The 24,076-nt window shown below is 40.3% G+C and overlaps 1 protein-coding gene across 1 annotated transcript in view; it reads left to right on the top strand.

The window, feature by feature from the left end:
- The window catches only part of LOC149173369 (3beta-hydroxysteroid-dehydrogenase/decarboxylase-like), a 114,287-nt gene that overhangs the window by 846 nt on the left and 89,365 nt on the right, over positions 1 to 24,076 (top strand).

Raw genomic sequence — 24,076 nt, 5'->3', positions numbered from 1 at the left:
TGATTCAGCTCGTAAGCTCAGCAGTTCTTGTAGAGTTGTAGAGTCTTGTTTCTATCGGTTGGAACTCTTGTAGTATTGTGTATGAGAATCCTGGCAGTCCAGGAGAATTGATGACTGATCATCTGTTGGGTGAAAGTGAAAAGTTGAAGCATTTAGAACGACTGTTGGTGGATTCCTCCAAGTGGACTTCGAATCCTCAGCCTGCCTCTGTTCTGCGAGGAAACCAGGCAAAGTCCTCTCGATTCCGAGTCTGGCTTGTTCTTGTGTCGTACTTGTGGGTTTGACTCAATGTCTCAAGTCAAACACGACTTGACGAATCGAATTCCTAAGTCTCGCGAGTCAGATTCTGCCGCACATCCATAAAACGATGAACTCTTGTTTTTATTTTTTTCTGATGGATTTCCAACTGCAAACATTTCATCTGTACAGAATCTATGGTGTTTTGTTGTATGTACTTTTATTTGTCTAGGTCGAAACGATTTATGAGTTAAAATTTGCATTACATGTTTATTTTAATCTTTCATATTAGTGGAAATATATTTTTTCATCAACTTTAGTGTATTTTTTATTTGCGGAGTTCTCCCCGAGCTTTTCCTGAGCCCCTGTCAAACTCTTACTGTACGGCACCGTCAATTATATTGTTAAGACGAGTCTACTAATATTTTCAAAACCGAGGTTTGCATTAAATTGTCAAAGCATGAAGTATGAAATTTGAAAAGTGATAGTAAAACTACAAGGGACATTTAAACCAACCACATTTTGTCAATATTTGAAGCAGGATCACCCTTCCCAAATCAGTGAGAATGTGGGTGCCTGTTAAGCGTCGAGTTCCGTTTGAGTCCTAAGATTTGCCATCTTAAAATATAAATAAAAACGAAGCATAACGTGGATACTTTTCATTTTTCTACTGCTACAGAGGTTAATGACTACTTTTATTGTTTTTTGGCATGTAAGATAATTTTTCGGTTCCAGTGCACACATAAGGTCACTGGCTGGAAAAAAGCCACCTTGAGCCCCCACAGTGTTCTCATTTGTCTTGGAAGATTGAAATCAAACTTGATCTGCAGTTTTTTTGTGGTTTTTGTAGGCCTCTTCTTCTTGGTTAATCCAGCTGTTGCTGCATTCTTCTGGAGGATATTGGACATTTACTGTCATGTTCTCTATTCAAGTCGTGGCCAAGATTTTGAATTGGAACCTCTATGCGAACATTGATGGCAATAAAATGAACTAATGGCCATTGCATTGAAAGAAAACATTCAACAAGCTTAATCAACGCAATCAGTTGCTCTGTTGTATTGGGATGTCAACACCATCTACTCATCCAATTTGATTTGAATTATTTTCCAACATTACTGACTTGTATATTAGCTTATGACCATGAATTCATTTGACTTGTAACATGTAAAGCAATAGCGTCAAAAACACAACTCCCAAATATAACTGAGCAACACGTTAAACAGTGAAATTAGAGCCGATTATATAAGTGATCTCATATGCAGAGTTCTTTCGTGTCTCAAAATCAAGTCATTAAACAAAATCATGACAAACTATTAGTCATACGGATAATTGACGGCAGGAACTTTCTCTGAGGATAATCTGTAAGTTATAACTAATATGAAAGACAGTTACCCTTGAATATGCCCTACACGTTTCTATTGAATACCGTGTTATGGGAATGCTAGATCTACAAACATATAATTCAGAAAACTTTGGACAACAAGTAGAATTTGCAGCTCTGAATCACATTACTTTTGATATCTTGAAAGAAATGATGTACAAAGCAACAAGCTCAAAACTCTATCTGTCTAACATGACATTGAAGTGCCACAATTCTCTTTTATAGAATAAGAGACAAAGGGGAAATACTGAGAGGGAGGTGAATCAGTATTTCCCTTTTCTTTCCACAATTAGATTAGTTTGTTAACTTAAAACATCTAGAGCATTAAAAGAAACCATAAAACCACATCACATGAAGATCAGTACACCAGAATAATGTCCAAACAAGTGTCATGTTATGTTTGATGTACATACAACATTTACCAGACAAGTCTGGAAGGAAGTACAAGACTTCCAAGAGGTTTTACCAGCAAGCTGGAAGGAAGCAAATGCTCTCTGAATGATTGGGATCCCATACCGGGGATAATGGCCCAAGTACAATCTATCCACAGTTACCACCACAACTGCTACTGCTGCTGTCCACTTTCCGCTGCTGCTGTTGATAGCATCACTTCTCTCCCACTGCTGCTCACTGCTGCAACCACTGCTCCTTCTGCTGCTCACTAATGCATCACACCACAACTATCTTCTTGTCACTGCCACTGTCATTGTCCAACCTGACTGCTGCTGCCAACAATCCTGCTATCACTATTCAGTGCTGCTTTTCCACCTGCTGCTACTAAAGCCCAACTCTGCCAAGTACCATCACTGCAATGCCAATCATGGTTATTACTGCGGTCCATGTCATCACATCTGCTTCTGTTCAATTACTACTGCTGTAGATAACCAAACAGAGCCAACATATATGTCTTTTGTTTTCTGCACTGCCCAACTTCTCAAACCATAGTATCTTTGCTCATCAAGAGCAAGGCTGATGTGTTTATCAACTGCCAGACCAAATCTTATGTTGTCAACATTGCTTCAGGTCAACTTGGACTGCGAGGATGTCTGAACCTAAAGATTTCAGAGAAGCTCAAATGATAGTTTATTGTCACAACTAGGCCAGTACATCCATGAGGTTATTGTTATGCTTCAGGTCACTACACTGTTACAAACACATCACTGTTTTCACTCCAAGCAATAAGTCACAGCATCAATCACTGAAGATAGCACAGATTATTCTGTTTCTGTCATACATCAAAGTGACTGCCCTTTGTTTCTCCATAAAGTGAATATGTAAACAACATTATTTAAATCGATCCCATACTGAAAATACAATGCCTCACTGTCACGTTTGCAATCAAGATTAACTTTAGATGGACAGATTCTAGAGCAGGCTTGCAGGCCAGCATTAGCAAGCTTCCACCCTCAACTGCATCAACTAGATACACATCATCCTCAAATGCAAGCTGCAGAATAACTGAACTCAGAGCAAAGCCAGATCTATGTCCAGACCTAGGTCAATGGCAGTGAATGAAGAACTGAACCCATATAATAAACGTAGGGTCAATTTTCTGATACAAGGATCAAGGTCATGGTTTCACTGTTTCATAGTCCAAGAAGCTCTGTCATCATATCATGTCAGAACTGGAATAGTGTCAATTAAAAGCTTAGACCCCTTATAGTTGTAATGAGAATGGCATCTTCTGCTCATACCAAATAGATCCAAAGTTCTCGGATTAGGGCACATAGGACAAGAGGCAGATTGATCTCAATCCTGTTGATATATAGCTCTCCTACAGCTACTGCTTAATCCTTGATAGGGCCACAGAACATAAGATATTGTAGAACTAAGTGGAACACTTCAGAAGGGCACAAATTTGTCTTAAGAAATAGCCACACAGAGATTTGATAGTGACCCAACTGTTCTTTGTAGGTCCTGATGATATTTAGGAACAAAACAGAGATGAATTAATACACCCTTATGCCTTAGAGAATTAGTGTTAATTTTAGGTATGTTCTATGCTTAGAGCAATTTATTTCAATTTTCATAGTTAGCTCAATATCTTTTCCAGATTAGCAATCACATCAGCGTTAAAGTAAATTGCAGATAGAACATAAACATAGATCGCAGAAGACAAACCAAGACAAGAGGACACAAGAAGTGGCGCTAGCCAGGGACAAACCCCAATGTGGGGAAACCCTTGATCAATTCTTCTTAAACGTTCTTCAATAGTTCAGCAAGAGAGAGAGAGATAGTACATATACAATAGAAGTCTACATATTGACTTATCTAAATAAGAGTAGAGATCTTCTCTAAGAAGATAGCATAAGAGGCAGCTGATTTGAGAGTTGAGTAGAAGGCATACTACTTCCACTGATCCAAGGTGACTCCATCACCATGCGCTCCTCACTGTGCTGCACCTCACTGTGTTGCACTCTAAGTTGCATGAAACGGGGAAACGGGTACGAGTTTCCGAAACAGGAATGGGTAGGAAACATGACCCCCCGAAATTTTGGAAACGGGGAAACGTAATATATATATATATATATATTAGGACATTTAAGAAATATGTGCAATCATAAAGTATATCTGATACATTCTAATTTATTACATTATGATTAAATTGTCAATTGTCAATGCATAAACTACAAGTCTCTAATTTTACATCACATTTACTCATGAATGATCACATAATGAAAATAGCGATATCCAAAATCAGCCACGAGAAATTTCTAATTTCTTGTCTCGTGCTTGATTGGGAGTCTCTTCCTACATAGTCGAATGACTTTAGTGCTCTTGATTAAATACAAGTTCCATACCCTAGTACTCTACGTGCTCTTGATTATTGGGAGTCTCCCCTGCATAGAGGGCTTGGTTCTCTTGATTAAATACAAGTTCCATACCCTAGTACATGACAAAATCCAATGGAAACATTGCAATCCCCCCAATCCTGAAATCCTGAAAAACAGATAAGTATGCTGGATTTTGAGTGAGATCTAAAATTCTACTTTCTCCATATGAAATCCAATGAGGGCGAAACCACTCTCAAAGTGACATTCTCCTTTATTTTTCACTTTCATCCTTTTACTTTAAGAATTTAACATTACCATGAACTGCATATCAACACTAAGGCCATAGGCTTGAACATTAGGCTGCCCCACTCAAAAAATATTCTTTTTTATAACTTGAGAGGCATCTAGAAGCATCCAAAAGATATTTTAGTCGCCCAATAAAAAATTAGAAGCAAAAAACTAAAAAAAATACAAGAAAAAGTCAAAGTTAGAAGAGGAAACTCTGCCATACGGCCTGGAAACTTGTTTCCGGCTGTACTGGCCACGTTTCCTCCTCGAGAAACATGCAAGCACGGCCAGAAACGTGTTTCCAGGCTGTACGGTATGAGTTTCCTCGTTTCCGTTTCGTTTCCAGTCGGAAATAGACCCTTCTCCAACGTTTCTTGCTACTTAGGTTGCACTCAATCAACATGCTGTGCCTGACATTGTGTTGCACCCAATCATCACTATACTGCATCTCTTCATTCTGCCCTAGTTAGTAGTCATGGCTGTACGCTGCACCACTGTCATTAAGCTGCTCTTCATCACATGCTCCCATCACCGGCCTGCACTTGATCAACACTAACATGTTGCATCAACTGTTGTAGCCAACCATAATGCTTCATCAATATTATCCACCACGTGACCTTGCTGCCCCATGCATCTGTGCAGCACCATGTAGCCCACCTGTCCCATGTATCTTTACAGCACTATGTAGCCCAGCTGTCCCATGTATCTTGCTGCACTATGCTCCATTGCCTAGCTGTCCCATTTACTAGTACTGCTGTCCCTTCAACACTACTATTCCAAGTCTGCCTTTACTGCTGCTTATATTGTGACTGGTTAGGGCATCTGGTAGCCCTTACACACCCATCTATCAGTCCACAAACAACCCTCAAGGACTGCAACATACCTCCCCCACCACGCTGCTGTTCTGGGCATATTTTAGCCCTCAATTCACCTTATGCAAGTCCTCACTGTGATGCTATGGCCTATGGCCTAGCACACAATACTTCTATAGCTTGCAACCCACATATCAAGCCCAAAAAAGGCCTTATCTACCTCGGCCTTCAAGGAAGGTACTTCAGCCCTTTTTAATAGAAATTCGGTCTTCATAAAATGACCCTAAAACAACCCACGCTGTTCTGTCCCTCTTGCTGGTTAGGGCAACCTTAGGACAACGATTAGGGTTGTTGGAAATAACACTGAGAGGGGGGGTGAATCAGTATTATCAAATCAATTTTTTTTTCATTTCACAATTAGATTTGTATATTCTACTTTAGTTATGGGAAACTGCGTATATACGCTACTGTGTCTAAAGCAACTAGCGTATGTCAGAAAACTTAAGATTCATTAAATGTTGATCATTAATCAGTGCATTAGAACTTCATTAATCATAAGAACAGTAAACAGGAGCAGTAAAACAGAACAGATCATCACACACATGGACACAAGATATAAGGTGGAAACCCAATGTGGGTGAAAACCACCTGCTGCAATTCGTCTCTATTTTCTTTTAATAAGAAACTTCTTTTTACAGTATTTTTGTATTGGTGCAGTCTTATACCAGTACGCAGGCTTCTACCTACAAAAGGCTACAACCTTCTCTCGTTCTTCAGCTTCTCTTGGAAGGGAGCTACAACCCCCTTAGCTCTTGTACTCGCTGATATACTAGTATGTAGGTTCTAACCTACAGAAGGCTACAACCTTCTCTTTCTTCCAGGGACCACGTTTCATAAATTTTCAGACTAGATCCATCAATAACATTAATCAAACATCAAATATATCTGCATCAACCAATCTCCTTTTCTTCAATCAAAATTGAATCAAACAATTACTTCTCTGAATGCTGTAACCATAATACATTAGCAGTAACCAGAAACCAATCCTGAACCTAGAACGCTGCAGCAATAAACAAAAGAAGCTAAAACATATTTCATGAGATGTACACTACTTCAATATGTAGAAATGTGCGTGCATACGCTGCTGTATTAAGGCCAACCAGCGTATACGCTGTTTTGACTTATTGAACCAGTGTGTATACGTGCCTCTGATGTGCCGAACCTGCGTACAGATCTATAAAAGATAATTTACCCTTTTCACTTATTCAGACATCAGTTATACCCAGATTATCAGATTTATAGATCAAATCATGCGCCAAATATAACAGATCAAAATCACACAAAGATACTACTATTCAAGCCTTAAGATCTTGACCCATCAATAGAACTTATCCATCTTTTAGCGCTCAGGTTCCTCCTTGGTTCAGATCCAGCTATGCACCATAACCCAATTCTAGATCTTGCTCTTCATAAGATATTCAATACTTCAGTGAATGCCTTTGCCTAATGATTTCCTTCCCCTTTTATAGTCTTAGGCCTTACTCAATACCACGGTCCAAAACCACTTAGAACCAATACTATGGACCCAATACCTGGGTTCAACATGTCAGACGAGATACCATGGACCAAAGCCATAGGTCCAAATACCAAGGACTAAATACCATGGACTAAAAATAAGTTTTCCCACATGTACGCGCTTTTCCGTGCATGAAAGTGCGTGCATACGTATACGCACCTTTTGATCGTCGAACCCGCGTGTATATGCGACTTGGTTAAGAGGAACCTGCGTATATCTCTTTTTCTTTCATTCTGAGAGCCTGAACTGTGATCTGTCATTTGAGTGAGTTGCCATCAGGGACAACGCCTGTGTCATAGTGACTGTGATCTGTCATTTGAGTGAGTTGCCATCAAGGACAACACCTGTGTCATAATGCCAACAATCTCCCCCTTTGGACTTTATGGCAACCCCAAGTCACTCAAAGTCATTCTCCCCCTTTGTCATCAAGCGCAAAGGGTTATGCTCCCCTGAGTACATGCTGAAATCTCTGCTCTGCTGTGCTATCCATGCTCCCCTTGACTATAGGCAAGGTCTGCAAGAAGATGTTTTACAAGAAGAAACATGACTTTATACATCCTAAATGACTTTCCTATCACCAAAGACTCATACATACATCCATCTCCCAACCAAGTGGGGATATACCAATATTGACTCATCCACCCAACCAAGTGGGGATACACCAAGAATTTACACATGATAAAACAAGAACATTACATCATCCATCCCAGGCATAGTGAGGAAACCAAAATAGGCCATTACATGACCTTGAAGAAATACATGACATAGAGACGAAATATCTACAACAAGACTATGATAGTCATCAACGATTATCATCAACAGCATCTGTCAATCATCATTCAGACCAGTGACCATGTTCTCCTGCATTTGTTCCACCTGAAACCAAAAACACTGTGAACTTGAACCAAGATCTTCTAAGATAATGCCAACAATGCATTATTAGAAGTATATATGCTCCCCTTGAACCTGTGCCAGATGGTCTCTGTCAAACCCATATCAGACTCTTTTCATCCTGAGCCTGGCCCACTGTTTGTCATCAAACCAACATATGCGCGAGTGTATCCACATAAACCGGCGTATGTACGCGGATTCTCCTCATTAAACTTGCGTACAACCACTTTTATCTAAAACAGACAAGTTTTAACAGCAAGATGATGCATCAACTACTCCCAGCGTTTGTTTGAGGTATTCAAATGTCTCCCTGGGCAGTGGTTTGGTGAGTATATCAGCAACCTGTTCCTTGGAGGGAACATACTCCAATTTGACCTTTTGTTCAAGCACTTGTTCTCGGATAAAATGATACTTGATAGGTATGTGCTTGGTCTTTGAATGCATGACTGGATTTTTTGAAATACTGGTTGCACTTGTATTATCACATAAAATGGAGATAGGTGGAGTACAAGTGATTTGAAAATCTTGCAAAATTTGCATCATCCAAAGGAGTTGTGTGCAGCAAGATGCAACAGCCACATATTCTGCTTCAGCTGTAGATAAAGCAGTTGAACTTTGTTTCTTGTTGAACCAAGATACTAATCTGGAACCCATAAAGAATGCACCACCACTAGTGTTTTTTCTGTCATCCACGCTTCCTGCCCAATCTGCATCTGTATATGCATGAAGTGTGAGATCTACATCTCTAGGATACCATAAGCCATAGTTTTGTGTTCTTTGAAGATATTTGAAATTCTTTTAACCGCCTGAAGGTGTGCTTCTTTTGGATTTGCCTGGAATCTTCCAACTATTCCCACTGCATGCATGATGTCTGGTCGGGTACCTGTCAGATAGAGTAGACTACCAATCATGGATCTATAGGTTGGTTGATGCACTGCTGCTGAATCGTCATTTGCGCTAAGGCTGCATCCTGTTACCATAGGGGTACATACTGGTGTCGAATCTTCCATGCCATATTTCTTGAAGATCTCCTTGAGGTACTTGGTTTGTGATAAAAAGATATCGTCTTTATTTTGTTGGACTTTTAAACCAAGAAAATATGTCAGCTCACCAAGCAAGGACATTTCAAATTCTTTTTGCATCACCAAAGCAAAGTTTTGACTCATGGCTTCTTCATTCCTACCAAAGATGATATCATCAACATACACGACAAGTATTAACAATTTATCATTATCAATTTTTATATATAGATTGCTATTCGCTGATCCTTTTGAAAGACCTTGTTGATGGAGGTATTTGTCCAGATGACAATACCAAGCCCTTGGAGCCTGTTTAAGACCATAGAGTGCCTTCTTAAGTCTGCATACAAGTTTTGGATCATTTCCAAGGATGAATCCATCTGGTTGCTCAATATACACTTCTTCTTCCAAGTCTCCATTTAAAAAGGCAGATTTCACATCCATTTGAAATACTTTGAACTTCTGAAAGCTAGAAAGAGCAAGGAACATTCTTATGGCTTCAAGTCTAGCAACTGGTGCAAAAGTTTCTTCAAAGTCTATACCTTCTTGTTGAGCATACCCTTTACAAACAAGTCTGACCTTGTTTCTAATAACATCTCCATTTTCATTCAACTTATTTTTGAATATCCATTTTGTCCCTATGACATTCTTATCATTTGGTCTAGGAACCAACTCCCAAGTGTTATTCTTTTCAATCTGCTCAAGTTCTTCATTCATGGCCTTGACCCAGCATTCATCTTTGCATGCTTCACTTACATTCCGTGGTTTAGTGGAGGAGAGCAATGCTAAATAGCTTGATGCTTCTGAAATAGCTCTTCTTGTTTGTACACCTGCCTCTTTCTGCCCCAAAATTTGAGTTTCTGGATGATTCTTCTGAACGTACGTGGATGGAGTCTTTTCTTCTACCCTTATCTGTTCTTTTGGTGCCTCATAGGTTTCTTCTTCATCATAAGTCTGATTTGATGTTGAAGGATAGTCCTCATCATCTTCAAAATCTTCGGATTTTACCTGCCTAGGAATATTTCCTTCTTCATCAACCACTACATCAATACTTTCAACAATTTTTCCAAGTCTTTTATTGTAACACTTATATCCTTTGCTATGGGGAGAGTAACCAAGGAGAATGCCTTCATCTGCTCTAGGTTCAAACTTGCCAAGGTTTTCATCAGTCCTTTTGATGTAACATTTGCTTCCAAAAATTTTGAAGTATTTTACTGTAGGAGTCTTACCATACCAAAGTTCATGAGGAGTCTGAGTGCTGTTTACCCGGACGTTTGTCTTGTTGAGAATAGTAACGGCAGCAAATGCAGCTTCACCCCAAAAGGTTGCAGGAGTTCCAGACTCATCAAGCATAGCATGAGCCATTTGTTGAACCGTTCTATTCATCCTTTCTACTACTCCATTTTGTTGAGGAGTCCTTGCCGTAGAGAATTCCCTTCTTATTCCATGTTCTTCACAAAAATCGAAGAATTCATCTGAGGTAAATTCCCCTCCTTGATTAGACCTGAGGCATTTGATTAGATGATCTGATTCGTTTTCAACCAAGGCTTTGAATGCTTTGAACTTTTCGAAAGCTTCGTCTTTATGCTTCAGAAGTCCTATCCAACACATCCTGGAAAAGTCGTCAATGAACAATATGAAGTATTCTTCTCCTCGAGGTGACTTTTTCCTGGATGGACCACATACATCAGTATGGACAAGTTCAAGTGGCTTACTAGTTGATCCTTCCTTTTCAGGGAAATTAGTTCTGGTTTGCTTGCCAAACTGACATGATTTGCGTATTGTATTGTCTGGAATTCTGATGTCAGGGAGATCACGAACCGCCTGATATTTGCATGTTTTCCTTATCTGAGAGAAGCTTAGATGCTCCAATTTTCTGTGCCATAGCCAATGTTCATCATAATTGCTTAGATAGCATTGTTGTTGTCCTCCCTTGAGTATGTATAAATAATTTGGAGTTCTTATGCCTTTGATCACTGTTTCTACTTTCTCCTGTATCAAGCTCACGAACAATACATCCATTTGATCGAAATATTACTTCATTTCCTTGATCACACATTTGACTAACACTCAATAGATTATGCCTTAAGCCATCAACATACATAAAATTTCCAACTTTGACCTTTTCTTTCAAAAGAACAGAACCTTTACCTTTTATGAGTGCAGGGGTGTCATTTCCAAATGAGACCTTCCTTTCCTTTTCTAAGGCACTATATGACTGAAGTTTTTCTTTATCACCTGTCATATGTTTCGAGCATCCACTGTCGATGTACCACTGATTTTCCTGTCCTTCTGCATATAAGGCTATACCACATCTTTCTGGTTGCGGTTCTTTCTTTCTCCATGTTTTGGGACTCAATGAAGCTTGCTCCTTCTGAGTTGTTTGCCGAAACCTACTCCTGCATTCAGAATCTTCATGACCGAAGTTGTTACAAATAGAACATTTTATTTCATTTTCAAGAGCAGAAAAGTTATTGTAGGTCCTTTTCATGATCCCAGTCACACTCCTTTGATTTCATGCTTCTCTAGTCATGATGGTCTTGTAGGCAACACATTGAGCAACTTTGTGTCCAAAGTTATGACAAGAGAAACATTGGCCATTGAAGAAATTCCTACGATTATCAAACCTACCGTCCAGGTGATTGTAGTTTCCATAGGCAAATTGAGAATGATTTACCTGCGGTTGGTTGTAACTTCTGTTCGTCCTTGAAGTAGATTGCCCCCGATTTACTTGGTGATCTCTGTTCATCCTTGAAGTAGATTGACCCTGATTTACCTGGTGATCTGCTTTATGCCTTTGCTGTCGATTGTCAACTTGTTCACTTCTCCTTGCTGCATCTAGATAACTTTTGGAGGTGGATGGCTTCTGTGCTTGAGATGCTTCTTCAGAATATCCAAGACCTGTCTTGATTAGAGGAGAACGCTGCACTTTGATAATCTCATCTAAAGTTCAGATCCTTTAGCGAATCTAAGATTAAGAGCTTTTGTTTTCTCAATATCTTTTCTAAGTCCCACAATTTCACATTCTAACTTTTCATTGTGTTTTTCCCTTTCAGCAAGTTGGAATGTCAGAGTATCTATGATCATACTCTTTTCTTCTAAACAGATTTTAAGTTTAGAAATTTCTTCATAGAGATCATCTTCATCTATAGCATCCAAGAAATCATCATCTTCAAAAGCCATCAAAAGTCTATAATCATTACATTGTTCATCTTCATCACTAATTGAAAATCCATCACTGTCTTCATGTGTATAATAGTTCTTCTTACTTACATTCTGTTTTCTGTTCCATCTAACTGGTTCCTTACCTTTGTCAAGCTTATCTTTATGAGGACACTTGGCTGCATAATGACCGACTCTTCCACAAGCAAAGCATTTGAAAGGTAGCTTACCTCTGAATCTTCCAGAACCCCGTTGAAGGTTCTTGACAAAGTTTGATTCTTCCTCTTCTTCTGACATATGTCCTGACTCATTGTAATCTCCTTTTCCTGAAGCTTTGAATGTAGCTTCTCTCCTATCTGATGGTCCCCCTTTTCTCATTTCGAAAGCAGTTAGGATTCCGTGTAGCTGTGACATGGTAATGCTCTGTAGATTCTCCTTTTCTTCTATGGCATAAACTTTTGATTCAAACTTAGAAGACAAAGATCTTAGAACCTTTTCAACCAAGGTAACTTCTTTTATTTCTTCACCCAAGTTTTTCATACGATTAACAATCTCATCTATACGTAAGAAATAATTAGCCACACTTTCATCATCGTGCATTCTGAGATTTTCATATTGAATTCTGAGAGTTTGTAGTTTTGCACGTTTTACCTGATCGTCTCCTTCATATCTCAGAACGATCTTGTCCCATATTTCTTTTGCGGTTTTGAGCTGCATAACCTTGACAAATTCTGATTGAGATAAACTCGCTAATAGAGTATTGACAACCTTTGCATTTGTTTCATACTGCTTCTTACGAGCCATATCTGATGGAAATGTGTATCCTGCTTCCACGATATCCCAAACTTCTGTACCAAGAGATTGAAGATAGGCTGTGATTCTTACCTTCCAATAGACGAAGTTGCTTCCATCAAAGATTGGTGGCCTGATAGATGCCTCTTTTTTGTAGTTGCTCATGATGATGGATCTTCCTCCAAGCGATCAAGCTTCTTCTAAAGGACCTGCTCCGATACCAATTGTTGGAAATAATACTGAGAGGGGAGGTGAATCAGTATTATCAAATCAATTATTTTTCATTTCACAATTAGATTTGTATACGCTACTTCAGTTATGGGAAACTGCGTAAATACGCTACTGTGTCTAAAACAACCAGCGTATATCATAAAACTTAAGATTCATTAAATGTTGATCATTAATCAGTGCATCAGAACTTCATTAATCATAAGAACAGTAAACAGGAGCAGTAAAACAGAACAGATCATCACACACATGGACATAGGATATAAGGTGGAAACCCAATGTGGGTGAAAACCACCTGCTGCAATTCGTCTCTATCTTCTTTTAATAAGAAACTTCTTTTTACAGTATTTTTGTACTGGTGCAGTCTTATACCAGGACACAGGCTTCTACCTGCAAAAGGCTACAACCTTCTTTCGTTCTCCAGCTTCTCCTGGAAGGGAGCTACAACCCCCTTAGCTCTTGTACTAGCTGATGTACTAGTATGTAGGTGCTGACCTACAGAAGGCTACAACCTTCTCTTTCTTCCAGGGACCACGTTTCATAAATTTTTAAACTGGATCCATCAATAACTTTAATCAAACATCAAAAATATCTGCATCAACCAATCTCTTTTTCTTCAATCAAAACTGAATCAAACAATTACTTCTTTGAATGATGTAACCAGAATACATTAACAGTAACCAGAAACCAATCCTGAACCCAGAACACTGCAGCGATAAACAGAAGCAGCTAAAACATATTTCATGAGACGTCCGCTACTTCAATATGTAGAAACCTACATGCATACGCTGTTGTATTAAGGCCAACCAACGTATATACTGTTTTGAGTTACTGAACCATCGTGTATACATGCCTCTGATGTGCCGAACTTGCGTACAGATCTATAAAAGATAATTTACCCTTTTCACTTATTCAGACATCAGTTATACCCAGATTATCAGATTTATAGATCAAATCATGCGCCAAAGGTAACATATCAAAATCACACAGATACTACTATTTAAGCCTTAAGATCTTGACCCGTCAATAGAACTTATCCATCTTTTAGCGCTCAGGTTCCTCCTTGGTTCAGATCCAGCTATGCACCATAACCCAATTCTAGATCTTGCTCTTCATAAGGTATTCAATACTTCAGTGAATGCCCTTGCCTAATGATTTCCTTCCCCTTTTATAGTCTTAGGCCTTACTCAATACCATGGTCCAAAACCACTTAGAACCAATACTATGGACCCAATACCTGGGTTCAACACGTTGGACGAGATACCATGGACCAAAGCCATAGGTCCAAATACCAAGGACTAAATACCATGGACTAAAAATAAGTTTTCCCACATGTATTCACTTTTCCGTGCATGAAAGTGCGTGCATACGTATACGCGCCTTTTGATCGTCGAACCCGCATGTATAAGCAACTTGGTTAAGAGGAACCTGCGTATATCTCTTTTTCTTTCATTCTGAGAGCCTGAACTGTGATCTGTCATTTGAGTGAGTTGCCATCAAGGACAACATCTGTGTCATAGCGACTGTGATCTGTCATTTGAGTGAGTTGCCATCAAGGACAACACCTGTGTCATAGCGCCAAACCTGTGTCATAATGCCAACAAGGGTCACTCTAAACCACCAACTTGTGGCACTTGTTTGGACTGCGGCCAGGGCTTGTAGAGGCCTCCTCTAAACAACGTTGAGGTAGCCTCCTTTACAGCGTTGAGGCTTTTCCTTCAAGACTGCGTTAGACAGCGTTAGGCCTCTTCAAAACAGGCCTTTATACCCACGCTGTTCAACTCTCCTTTGATGCGGCTAAGACATAGTTCTCTTGCCTCTAGCTTAGGGCTATCTCCTTTTCTATATGACCGCGTCTTCTTGGTTAGGGCAAACTGCGGTTAGACATCTTTTAGGACTGCGGCTAGGGCATCCTCCTTTCCTCCAACGCCTAGGGCTTCTTCCTCCTAGATTTCTCTCACACTAAAACCCAAGACAAGTGGAGAGAAATCAAGTGAGAAGTGTGTGTGAAATGACTCTCAAGTCATCTCCTTTTATACTAAAATGTTGAGCACATGTGGGGTTTATTTGGTTGCTGGCCGACCTTGACGAATTGTCTTATAACACAAATAAATTCATAATTCCATGAATACTTCTCCGAATCGGATGATCTTTAGATCAATCCTACACCTCTCAATGAGAGGGATCCAAGAAAAATATCAGCCATAAATAAGATGACCCATATGGAGTTTGGCCCTAGTTACCACTTTTAACACTCCCTCTCAACTAAGGAGAACTCCATCCGCTGATCCATTTGCCAGACTGTACTATCTCTGCCATCAGTGCCTTGCACTGCTTTGCTTTGCTCTGCTGAACCATGAAGAAGAAGAATTGATCGAGAATGTCTCATACCATTCTCTACTGACCCGAAGTCAGTTCCATATGAAGAGAGTGTGTCATACCACTCTTACTGATCCCAGATCAGTTCCAAGAGAGTGAGTCATATCACTCTTACTGATTCGAAGTCAGTTTTATTGATCCCAGATCAATATCACAAGAGAGTGTCTCAAACCACTCATACTGATCCTAGATCAGTTTCATTGATCCTAGATCAATGGAGGTCATCCTAGCATAGGGAGTACGGTAGATACAATGATGCGTCCATCGATAATACTATTATGGTCCCTAACCCCATTTCCCTGCTTATTGGCCAGATGAGAGGTACTTCCCATGAGTCCTAGACTGCATGGGTAGGATGCCTCGACAGGAGAACCACTCATCCTGTCCCTAAGTCGCCACGGGGTATCACAAGGGAAGGCTGAGCCATTCACCCTGTACACAGCGCACCATTAGGGGAGGGTGAGTTGCCCTATGGTCGCTTGTTGCTCCAAGAAGTACCCCAAGCCCCCCGGAGCTCCCAGAGCTCAATGCATGCATCATGCAGGACCCTCATAATAGGGTCTCTCAACGACTCCAAGTCGTTCGGGAGAGTCACAAATTTGACCCTTCCCTGGGGCTTTGACAGAATGTCTGTGACCTGTACATCAGTCTCAATGCGATGGAGCTTCCTCGCTCATCGATGTACCATATCCTTGATAAGGTAGTATTTGATGTCTATATGCTGCAGCAATCATAGAATACAGGATTCCTCAACAATCGAATCCCCCCCAGTTGACACTAAAGATCACGGTGTTATCCATCATGTGTACAAACAACTCACTGAAGAGCTTCCACAACCAGGCAACTTCACACGAGCTCATACTCGTAGCTATGTATTCGGTCTCAGTGGTGCTTATAGAAATCGACTTCTGCTTCCTGCTCATCCAGGATATCGAGCAGAACCCAAAGAGAATCAACACTGAGAAGTGCTCTTGCGATCCTCCACACTGCCTGCCCAATCAACATTCGAATAATCATGCAGCTTCTCATTTTCGGCAGTGTATCTCAATCCATGAGAGATTGTGCCCCGAAGATATCTCAAAAGATTCTTGGCACCAATCCAGTGAGGCTCAACCAATTATGAGCCCAACGTGCTAACTGCAAAACATATATTTGGGCGGAAGTTCACCAAGAACATCAATGCAAATGAGTTTATGAAACTCAGAGGCATTTCCTAAATCTGGTCTGGCATCACTACCACATAAATTCTGAAGGTTAAGCTCCATCGAGGTAGTCACGGGCTTGTAGTTTACCATTCCAAATCCGGAATCCAAGTCCTTCTTACTTTTGCAAATGAGAGGTGCTGCTCCTGTCAGAAAGAGGTCGTCCTCAGAAGGTGCCGGTATGAGAGGTCTATCATCCACAACCTTCAAGCAATGGTTTGGATGAACTTCACTCCTAGTGAATCTCAGCTTCATTAGACAGCTATCAATCCTCTCATACTACACCCAGGGTGTTTTGCTTCAAGCCATAGAGGGATTTCTTCCACCTGCATACATGAGATTCTCAATCATGAACCCCTCGGGTTGTTCCAAACCTGTGGCCCTGCTACATGAGGGGAATGGTCCCCTTGTAAGATTTTCCTTCAGTACATCTCATACATGTACCTTCATGCTCTTTTTGAATTCAGGCATCCCTGTCACCATCTGACTCACATCGGGTGGGGCCCCATAAAGTAGACCTTTGGTGCTATAGATGAGATGTGTCAACTGACATGGTCCCCAATGGACCATCCCGCAACTTGATACAAATTGCCAATCCTGAACCCACGAGTAAAAGCATCTTGAAAATTCTATTTTCAAACACGTACCTTTCCATCGATGAATGCCAGCGTGAAACCTTTGATTTCCATTGCCGAAATGGACACCAGGTTCTTCTTGCGATCAGGTACATAAGGATATTCTTGTAAATGAATCGAGTTACTCTCATCCAGTTGAGGGGTAACATTCCCTAGACCCTATCCGGGATAGGTGGCATCGACTCCAAGTATAATCCCACGATTGTTTCCATCTCTACCAAATTAGAGACAACACCCTTCTATACGATGAAGTGCCTTGAAGCACTACAATCAATAAGCCAGATTCCCAAAGAGTCTGAAGGAGAGGGCCAATACAAGATAACGCTTCTTTATCTTATCAGAAACAACATTTGATTCTTCATACCTAGGGTTCCTTGCTTTCTTGAAGAGTCTACCGTTTCCTTGATGACCTGCATTACCTGTCATTCCTCTAATCATTGAAGATTTCCCTGGAATTATTGTTATCATCATCAAGTGATGTGTCCCTACCATTCAGACACTCCTTTGCATAATGGCTGAACTTATTACAAACAAGGCATTTGCCTTTCCTTCCACCCGTAGATCTGGACATCCCAATGAAGTGTTCTTTAGGTAGGCCATCAGAAGTTTCCGCTGTGCCATTCTGTTTAATATTCTCTGCGTCGATTTCACCCTTGGTGGATTTGAAGAGGTATGAGGAATCCATTGAGCCTTTTGTCCTTTCCCAACTCTCTTCGGTGATTGCTCTTTGACTCTTGCTTGGGCTTTGTCTTCACGTCAGCTCTGATACCATGTTAATTTTAGGTATGTTCTATGCTTAGAGCAATAAATTTCAATTTTCATAGTTACCTCAATATCTTTTCCAGATTAGCAATCACATCAACATTAAAGTAAATTGCAGATAGAACATAAACATAGATCGCAGAAGACAAGCCAAGACAAGAGGACACAAGATGTGGTGCTAGCCAGGGACAAACCCCAATGTGGGGAAACCCTTGATCAATTCTTCTTATATGTTCTTCAATAGTTCAACAGAGAGAGAGAGAGATAGTACATATACAACAAAATTCTACATATTGACTTATCTAAATAAGAGCAGAGATCTTATCTAAGAAGATAGCATAAGAGGCAGCTGATCTGAGTTGAGTAGAAGGCATACTACTTCCACTGATCCAAGGTGACTCCATCACCATGCACTCTTCACTGTGTTGCACTCAATCATCATGCTGTACCTGACACTGTGCTGCACCCAATCATCACTATATTGCATCTCTTCATGCTGCCTTAGTCATGGCTGTACGCTGCACCACTGTCATTAAGCTGCTTTTCATCACATGCTCCCATCACTGGGCTGCACTTGATCATTATGCAACACTACACTAACATGTTGCATCAACTACTGTAGCCAACCATAATGCTTCATCAATATTATCCACCATGTGACCTTGTTGTCCCATGCATCTTTGCAGCACTATGTAGCCCACCTGTCACATGTATCTTTACAACACTATGTAGCCCAGCTGCCCCTTCAACACTGCTGTTCCAAGTCTGCCTTTACTGCATTGTGACTGGTTAGGGCATCTGGCAGCCCTTACACACCCATCTATCAGTCCACAAACAATCCTCAAGGACTGAAACATACCTCCCCTAGCATGCGGCTATTCTGGGCATATTTGAGCCCTCAATTCACCTTAACGCAAGTCCTCACTATGATGCTATGGCCTGCAACCTAGCACACAGTACTTTTGTAGCTTACGGCCCACATATCAAGCCAAAAACAGGCCTTATCTACCTCGACCTTCAAGGAAGGTACTTCAGCCCTTTATAACAACAATTCGGTCTTCATAAAATGACCCTAAAACAACCCACGCTGTTCTGTCCCTCTTGCTGGGTAGGGCAACCTTAGGACAACGATTAGGGTCGCTCTAAACCACTAGCTCGTGGCACTTGTTTGGACTGCGGCCAGGGCTTGTATAGGCCTCCTCTAAATAGAATTGAGGTTGCCTCCTTTACAACGTTGAGGTTCTCCTCAAGACTGCATTAGGCCTCTTTATAGGACAACGTTAGGCCTCTTCTAGGACAATGTTAGGCCTCTTCAAAACAGGGCTTTATACCCACGTTGTTCAACTCTCCTTTGTTGTAGCTAAGACAAAGTTCTCTTGCCTCTAGCTTAGGGCTATCTCCTTTTTTATATGACTGCGTCTTCTTGGTTATGGCAAACTGCGGTTAGACATCTTTTAGGACTGCGGCTAGGGCATCCTTCTTTCCTCCAATGTCTAGGGCTTCCTCCTTTCCTCCAATGTCTAGGGCTTCTTCCTCCTAGATTTTTCTCATACTACAACCCAAGACAAGTGGAGAGAAATCAAGTGAGAAGTGTGTGTGAAATGACTCTCAAGTTATCTCCTTTTATACTAAAACATTGAGCACATGTGGGGTTTATTTGGTTGCTGGTCGACCTTGATGAATTATCTTATAACACAAATAAATTCATAACTCCATGAATACTTATCGAAGTCGGATGATCTTTAGATCAATCCTACACCTCTCGATGAGAGGGATCCAAGAAAAATATCAGCTACCATAAATAAGATGACCCACATGGAGTTTGGCTCTAGTTGCCAATTTTAACAATTAGGTTGCAGGCTTTAACTGCCTCGATGATTTGTATCGCAATTCATAAGTCAGAGTGAGTGTAAACTCTTGACCGCAGGGTATATTTGCTTGAAGAATGTCACAAATGCAATCTTTGCTGGTTCCTCAAACTACAATGATCTTGACAATGCTAAACCTTGGAGATGATGCTAGAACACTATGATCTTTCAGATCAGAGATTGCCAGGGTTTGGTGACTTAATTATATGGAAATCTGTTCAGAGAGGCTGACAAGCTTCCACCATAGAGAAGGCTGCATGGAATAGGTCAATCAAGCTTGTTTTAGAGAGCCATTGAATTCAAACAAAACTTCGACTAGGCATGATTTGCACTCCATCTTAGGTATGAGTGAGCACTAGATTTGTTCCGTTAGGGCTGAGGATAATATGCTGAATGCTTAAGATAGGTCCTATGCTGCCTCAGTTTTGATGCAAGATTCAGAGTGATGTTTCTACTAAGGTAAGACCAACGAATAAGCCCTTGCATACCGCTTCTTCCGTAGAGATAATCCATGTGGGAGAAATTTGATCCACCCAAAAAAGAATTCACAAAAGCCAGCGAAACCACAAAAAAAAGATTCATCCCAAACACAAAACCCTTCCAGGAATGCTTCAAACTGCAAGCCTATTACATACCACCTCCACAGGTCCGAGAGGATTTCAAAGTAATAATCGTTGAATCTCCTTGTCAGAACTCGTAAACTTCTCAAGGCCGCAGATTGAGTGAAATACACCGTGAATAAACCTCAGATAGTTCGATGCACTTTTGAATTAAAAATGCCTTGTTTATATAGATTTCATATGGGCCCAACCGACTTAGGGTTTAGAGGGAAACCCATATATTTAAATTTTTAATTTAATTGAGCTAAAAATTAGGGCTGCTTATGTAACTTCAAATTAATTTCAATCTCCTCCAAGTACCATAATAGTATTATATTTAATTGAAGATTCCTCTAGGGCCGCTTATGTATTTTCAATTTGACTTGTGCCTAAAACCCTTCATCCAATTAGAACTTAGTTTTTTAATAATATTTGAGTGAGACCTCTTTATCTATAAGTTGCCACATCAACAACTGTTGCCACTTCATCATCATTCAATTCTTGTATGCCACATAATCATAATGAAATTTCCACATCAACAACACTTTGGGGTTGTGAGCCACAAATTAGGTACACAACTTTGACAAAGCATCTCACAAACTGTGAGGAACCACAAAATGGTCCACACATCAATGAAATCAACATGACGAGGAGAATTTGATGGCAGAGGTTTCCAAGACAAATTCATTGAACTGCTTTGTCAAAAACTCCAATTATTGTGGGGTGTCTCCATAGTCCAAGGAACCCAAACCCTAAATCTAGGGTTTCATCCTGTGGCTATGGTTTCAATGCCCTGCATCATCCAATTGCAGCATCAACAATATCCATGACCTCAAAACATCACTTGAATTTGCATAAGGGATCCAAACCCTAGAACTAGGGTTTCTGCAATACCATCATCTGCATCTGCTGCTGCAATTGCATCTGCACTGGCTGCTCCCGCTGCACCTTGTTGCTTGACATCAATGACAACGTACTCAACAAATACAATGTAGTTGGACATCAAGTGATGCACCTACTAGACAAAGGCAACCCTTACCCTAATGTTCCAAGGATGAGTATGCCCACCTGTATGGATAATGTTGCTTGGAACAGTCTACCCTATCAGGGAAGAAGGAATGCATTCACCTATGCACACTATGCCTCCAAATTGAAGAACATTTTTGTATGCAATTCATAGGGATCTACGCATTCCTCAAATAGTTCATGCACGTGCCCCCACTCATGGATTGGGATTCACTTCCTACATTATTGAAGATATAAAGTCTAAAGATGTGCATGCATGTGCCTCATTCACTCTTGGATGCTTAATAGCTATTGTTGTGCCCCCAAAGCATCCTTTAAAGAACACTCTTCCCATCACATGTACCCTGCTACACAAGAATCAACGAACTGTTATTGCATATATTGCTAGGCTGGATCTACTTATCACTCTACTCCACTGCTGAATGAGAACTATTGAGCGATTTGGTAAAAAATCTAATACTCCTTTGTGAGGAAGGTGTTCTCCACTTAATAAAGCCACTCCCTCAACATCTCAAATTTCCCCTTAATTAGGGGGGCTTGGTCAAAGCATTTACCACTTTCGAATATGAAGGAATGTACTCAAGAACAACTACTCCCTTTTGGACTTGCTTTGAGGAAATGGTACCACATATTGATGTGCTTGGAGTGATCATGAAACATTGGTTTGTGAGAGAGCTTGATGCAGATTCAATTGCCATAGTAAACACATATATGCTTCAATATCTTATTGTTCAATTCTGCTATCAACTTGCGAAGCCATATGGCCTCACAACTAGCAGAGGAGTTTGCACTATGCTAAGTGCAACTTGTTGTTTCTTGTTGGACCAGGAAATTATACTTGTGCCCAAGCTAAACAAAAGCCTAAACCATTCTTATTAGCACTTGCACCTCTTGTCTAGTCATAATCATCAAAATGCATTCAACAACTAGACATCATCTCCCACATACTTGAAGCCATAATTAACTATGCTCTTCAAGTATCAAAACACATGCTTGGAAACTTTCCAATGATTTTTTGTGGGTTCAGCCATGAACTATCTCGAAGTGTTCATTGCAAAACATATTTGAGGCTTGGTATTCATAAGATGCATCAAGCGAACCAATTGCCTAAACACAAAAGGATCTACCAAAAGAGTGGCTTATGGTTTGTAATCCAACAACTGAAATCTCATCAAAGTCTCCATTGTGTATTTCTCTTGCCCAAGAAACACCTCACTTGTATCCTTCCAAACCTTGAGACCCAAAAAGTACTGCATAAGGCTGATGCCCTTCATATCAAATTCATTGGTCATCTTCTCTTTGCACCAGGCAAGGAACTTCTCATAATTACAGACAAAACCAAGACAAGCATATTGGATTTATCGTATAAATAACACATTAGGAATTGTACCAATCTTGGTGAAGCTTAAATTCAATAAGTACTCATCAATTCTTGAGTACCATGCACATGGTGCCTACGTCAGCCCATAAAGGGCCATCTTCAATTTGCAGACATGGGTATCTCACCCATGCACCTCAAGAGCCCTTGATTGATTAATGTGCACTTCCTCCTCAATTGGATAATTCAGAAACGTAGTCTTTACGTTCTTTTAGTATAAAGATTGATAAAAAATTGATGCGAATAGACATAATGACTTTAAAAGAAGTACCTTGCAAATGGAGCAAAAGTCTCATTGTAGCCAACTCCCTCTTTTTGAGAGAATCATCTCACCATAAATATGGCCTAGTACTCTGTGCTCCCATCATTCACATGCTTGATCTTGAACAAACACCAGGAGTAGTACTTCTCTATACTCCTGTCACTCGCTTGCTTGATCTTGAACAAACTCCAGGAGTTGTACTTCTCTGTGCTCCCATCATTTGCATGCACTTGAACAAACACTAGAAGTCTATCAGAAATATCTTCATTAGTTTTTGCACAATCTCCTAGACGTCATTCTTCATAATGGAGTTACTCTTCAATCATGGCATCCTGCGACACCTGATTTGCATTTCCCTCCTTAAAGCTCGAAAGATCTGTATCAATGAGAGAAGACGTTAGTGTGCAACATACGTAGGGGAATGACTCACTTAAAAGAAGATTTTGGTATTCCCACTTGGTCTTGTGCCTCTTGCAAAGTCTGGGTAAGGCATCTTGGGTCCTTGACTGAACTAGGTTGTAAAGAGGCCTGTACTCCTTCATTAGAACCTTGCTAATTTGAATCCAATTTCTCTTTTTCTTTCTAATCAGACATTGGGAAAACATGTTGTTCTCCCTCTTCAACCTCTACAAGAGGCTCCAAAGACTTAGAGAACCAAGCATCCTCATCAAATTTAATGTCTCTGCTCAACATTGTCCTTTGCTGTGCCAAAAAATAGATTTGGTAAGCCTCTTGCAAAGTAGAGGGATGACTCACCTGAATGGAAGATTTTGGTGTTCCCACTTTGTTTTGTGCCTCTTGCAAA

Source organism: Pinus tabuliformis, chromosome 4_2 (assembly GCF_031772625.1).
Source record: "Pinus tabuliformis cultivar Carrire ecotype Pingquan chromosome 4_2, CPIR1, whole genome shotgun sequence".
Taxonomy (NCBI): Eukaryota; Viridiplantae; Streptophyta; class Pinopsida; order Pinales; family Pinaceae; genus Pinus; species Pinus tabuliformis.
The sequence above is the reverse complement of the archived record's forward strand: the minus strand, read 5'-3'. Positions and strand labels throughout refer to the sequence as shown.